Here is a 5,714-nt window from a genome sequence, read left to right on the forward strand (position 1 = left end):
AACTCTCCAAGACAGTTTAATTATTCGCACGTGTGCATGCATGCATCTGTGCGCGTGCATACATGCTCGTGTGTGTGCATGTGTGTGTGTACATGTATTCATATATATGCGGACACACATAGGAATGCGCACAGAAGCAGATAAGCAAGTGTGAAATAATACATGTATTGCTACTGCTACTGCTAATGGCACCTACCAAAACCCGACATTAAGTATAGATGCTATTACAGTGAGGATGACTCAATATGTTCACTCCCCTGCCCTATATATCTGCGCACTCACTTACACACAGGGTGCATGCTGGCTACTTCAAAACATACAGTGAACTCCTTCAAGGAAATCATATACACTATACAGTAACATTCTCTGTCGACATTGAAATGGATATTTGGTAAACGGAACAGGAATAAAATTGCACGCACACACAAGCGCATCCATCGTACACTCACATACGTACATACATACACACAAACATCCATACAAAGGTTCCTTTACAGTAACAACTAAAACAAGTGCACACATACATGTGCACGCACACGCACACGCACACGCACTCACTCACGCATGCACACACACACGCGTGACGCGCGCGAATACAAACATTCACAGTAACAAACATGTGTCTGGTATTAGTAATAGTGACTGAGGCATATATCTGCTATGTACAGCAGTGCATAATATATATTCTGTCTCATGATTCATTCAAAGCATCTTCATAGATTATAGAGCAACACACTATTGACGGAGAGGGTTAGAGAAAAACTAGCATATCTACTAACTAATATAACCACAAATCTATGTGCATACCTACATATAAACGAATTACAGTCATATGTAATAAAATTAATTGCCCAATTACCTATTTTTTTCACTTTAATCACTGCAACCTTTCACCATCACTTCACCTTACCATATTATGTACTTTTTTGTAAACTTGTAAGTGCTTTTGTGCAAGCGCTACACACAGGCACTTGGAACGACTCAATAAAAAAAAAGGTAAATAAACACGAAATGTATTACCAAAGTCTTAATGTTTCTCTACTCTATTTTGCCTATAATCACCTGTTAATGCCGGTCAAATGCTCATCTGCAACACACAAGTACACCGCAAGCTAGCTGCTGCACACTGACACATAAATATATAGCAGGTTACTGATAGGAAAGCGTGCTACCAAAATTTGCTCGACGCTCGCTTGATTTCATACGAATACAACACAAATATTCAACCATTCTACTCCATCTTTGTTTCTATTTGAAGAACAGTGTGCACTTGTTATAAAAACATACTGTCTGTGTTCGTAACCGAGCTGTGTCACGCGAAATCACACAAAGCCTGACGAAATTCTCGCGTTCGCTTTCGTTGCGCAGTTTATGTAAATGGCTGTCGGAATCAGGAAACACCCACCGGCGCTCTTCGTGACCTCATTTTTGCGCCGCGACGCTGCAGCGTTTTTGCAACGCTCCACTGGCGGCTTTGACGAGGCTCGTACGGGAGTTGGAAAGCAGCGTGGTAGTTTCCCAAAATGCAGTGCGCCGCCTATAAGTATAACCCTGTACTTGCAGCCATTTACATCAGGAGTAGATAATAGGGAGGAGTGTGACATCAATAAACAAGGGAAATTCGTCATTTACTAGCCTGTAAAATACCTCGATTTACTACACGTTAATATCGATCAAACTTGAGCTAATCGGACCAGTACATTCTGCCATGCATTCGTACGAAATCGTTTCTGTTAGCACGACATCCGTTACGATACAGGGCCTAATAACGTACGACACGACTTCTCCATTTTGGGCCATCATGCCAACCCATTGCGCGGCGTATAGATTACAAAAAGGCAGCTACTGAACGCAGTTTGCTACTGAGCGAGGCATGTGGCTCGACTAGGAGAGATTAGTTCAACAATCGGCGAAGATTAACTTTTCCCGGTACACGATACACAGGCGCACTTTGTACTAGTGGCATGCCTTCAGCGCACGCACCAGCAATGATTAGTCGTCGAGTGTTGGTCGACTCAATCTCCTGCGAGCCGACAACGCCCATTCAGCTATACGAGGAAGCAAAACACGCCAGGTTGTGCCTTTTGTCTGAATTTATAGCGGCGCAATGAGGGCGTTGGATTAATGGCCAGGAGATGGAGAATCGCTTGTCGTACGTTTTAGGTGTATCTTACGGATTGCGGGTGTCTAGACGGAAACGTTTCGTCGATGATGCAGGCCGAATGTATGTACGATTTGAGCTCAAGTTGGATGGAGTACAGCGTTATGTCAAAGCTGTAGGTGTATTTAAGGCTAGTAGAATGACGAATTCCTTGTTTATTGATGTCCACATCCTCCTATTATCTACTCTGATTTACATAATGCGCAACGGGAGAGATGAACGCAAGAATTTTAGTCAGGCTTTGGTGTGATTTCAGCGCTGACACAGCTCGGGTTACGAACACGACAGTATGTTTGTTTATAACAAGTAGACACTGTTCTTCAAATAGAAAGAAAGATGGAACGTAGAATGGTTGATGACTTTGTGTTGCTATTTGTATGAATATCACGCGAGGTCGAAAATTTTGGCAGCACGCTTTCCTACCTGCTATATATTTATGTGTCAGTGTGCAGCAGCTAGCGTGCGGTGTACTTGTGTGTTGCAGATGAGCATTTGGACAGCCTTTACAGGAAATTGTCGGCAATAATAGTTGAAAGAGAGTAGAGAAACATTAAGACTTTGGTAGTAAATAGATTTTGTATTTATTTAGCATTATATTTTATTGAAACGCTCCAAGTGCCTGTGGCGCTACATCATACATGGTAAACCATTGATCGGACTTCATTTAGTCATCAACCTTACCTCTTTGCCTTTCGTTTCCCCTCGTTCGAACCATTCCACTGTGACACTGCTGGTTTCAACATTGACGCCACTGATGACAGCCGAATGTATGCGACCTTTAAATCATGGCAACCAGAGAAATTTGGGATTTAGTACACTAAAATGGAGAATTCGTTCTAAAAATAGGACAATGGGAGAAAGAAAACATCCAAAGATAGCCATTATTATTAATTAGTTAAAATAAACTCTTGGCAATAAAAACAATGTCAATAATAATAACAGGAAATTGGGATTACGTCGTTTGACCTGAACTCAAGTCGAAAACAAGGCCCATCTTATAATATCTGTAACATAACTGAAACTGATATTAATTTATGTGAGTAAACACAATCACAATGAATCAACCGAATGAAGTGAAGTGTTGTTGTTCGAGTCAAGACAGACTTCGTTTCACTAGTGTTAGCAGTTCATTTCTTACTGGATAGAATTGACATTACAAAACTGATTCAAGCTATTAGCCTTCCGAACGTTTCAAGCTAACGACATTTTCATTACAACTTAAAAACGATTCTAAGCACAGAATAAACCATCATGATTCATGAATCATCATGTTCAATGGGCAATGCAATGGATGAGCAAAATGCTGAACTCTTACCATCTGTTCGTTGGATATCCACGTTCACGCCTACTGCTAAACCTTCCATCCTTGTTTCTCCAGATATATTTGCAGTCACTGCGTATTTACATGTTATAAAAATGTTTAATATACGATTCTAAATGACACTACACTTAGCAAACTCTCCGAGTAGTCAAATATTTTCCGTTGAGAATTTGAACACAAACTGCGCATGCGCGAGAATCGTGTGCGACCGGTCACCTATGATATACCTGTTTCCTATGATATACGCCCGGTACTCAATCAAACGTTACACGTTTTACGTGTATGAGTTGTCTACATACGGTCGGTGAGCCATATAAGTGATAGAGAAAAACAGTAGAGACGTAATATAATAGGATAATAGATGAAGAGCAGCGGCAAGATTGTTGGAAATAAGCTAGAGAAGTGAATGAGGACAAATAAGGAAGGGAGCACTGTGGGTGAATGTGGTGGAGGAGGGTGGAACGGGAATAATTGCCGCAGGTAGCGGACGGAAGAACAGGAATGCGAGGGATGAAATAGACAGAAAGAGAAGAGGGTAGAGGAGGGGGAGATAAAGCAAATACAATGTGTAAGAAGTATATGTGGCGGGGGCGGGGATAAAGAAAGTGAGAAGGTTAAAGAGCGAAGGAGGAGGCGATAGGTACAGCTGTGTTAAGGTGGTAAAGGGCTGGAAGAGGTTGGAAAAAGAGGGCTTTAAGAGAAGAAAAGAGTGTTAGATAAAAAAAGGAAGGATGTGGGTAGGTGGAAGAGGAAGGGAGAGAAGGGGAGGAGGACGACGACGAGGGGGAGGAGGAGGAGGAGGAGGAGGAGGAGGAGAAGAAGAAGGAGGAGGAGGGTGAAATGGACGAAGAAGAACAGAAAGAGATGGTGGTGGAGGAGGAGATGGAAGAACAGGGGCAAACATGTGTAAATCATTAACTTGGTAAAGGCTGGACATGCATGCATAGGCATACAGATACATATGCCTTCAAAGAACGTGTACACGGCGTTCGATGTCACCAGGAGTCCCTATTATCTACTCCTGATGTCACGTAGAACATATATCGCCATCTATTGGCTGATTCAATCTTTATTTCTGGTATATCAGCTAGGGCTTGCTACCATTAATAAAGAGAGGCATCCGAGTTTATTTTTAATGTGAAGTTGAGGAATATTTACTCTCCGTTTTGAATATATAATTTCAACAAAATATTATATATATATTATTTCGGAGATACTGCATGCGTGAACAAAGGTATGTCTGTATTTTATATGAAAATTTGGCACGTATAGGCCTAAAGATACATTATGACCATTAAATAGACTGGTCGGCATATGCTCACTAGATTGAAAGTATTACTGCTAGGAAATCGTTATTTGTTCACTTGATAAAGGCTGGACATCTGCATATGCCATGTAGGACACATATATCGCCACCTAGTGGTTGATTTAAATTGCACTACTAGAACAAGCTAGGGCTCGCTACTATTAACAGAGAGAGGGTTCAGAACTTATTTTTGATGCGAAGCTATTGCGAGGAATATTTATTATCCATTTTAAACGTATAATTTCGACAAAATAATATTTTATTTCGGAGATACTGATCGTGCGCGAACAGAGGTCTCCCGCGACGTTACGCGGAATTTGATACGTCTAATGACATCACGATTATTAAAATGAATAGTGATTTAAATTTCATTACTGGTACATTAGCTAGGGCTCGCTACCATTATTAAAGAGAGAAGCCAAATTTATTTTTGATATCAGTCTAATGTGAGGAGTATTTACTCTCCATTTTAAACGTATAGATTTAACAAAATATCATTTTACTTCGGAGATACAGTGCATGCGCGAACAAAGGTTTTTCACGACGTTACACGAACATTCGGTACGGCAATTCACCTATAACGATTATTATAGCGTGACTAGTGGATATGTGCTCTCTATAGATTAAATGTATTATTGCAACAAAATCCTGTTTTATTAATTTGATAAAGGCATTATATACAGCTGCATATGTCATGTAGGACACTTACAGTACTGCACCACCCGATGGCTCTATTTTAATTCGTGTTAAAGCTTGTGCGAATTGCTCACGTGAATATAGAGAGAAAATAGGGAGAAAATAGGCTTTAAGACGTATTACGTTTTCCGGGATAACCGAACGTATTATAATTGATTATTGAAGTAGCATAACGGAATTTATTTTTGATGACAAGCTATTCGACAACTACTCGGCGAAATGAAACTCTC

Source organism: Priapulus caudatus, unplaced genomic scaffold (assembly GCF_000485595.1).
Source record: "Priapulus caudatus unplaced genomic scaffold, Priapulus_caudatus-5.0.1 Scaffold1599, whole genome shotgun sequence".
Taxonomy (NCBI): Eukaryota; Metazoa; Priapulida; class Priapulimorpha; order Priapulimorphida; family Priapulidae; genus Priapulus; species Priapulus caudatus.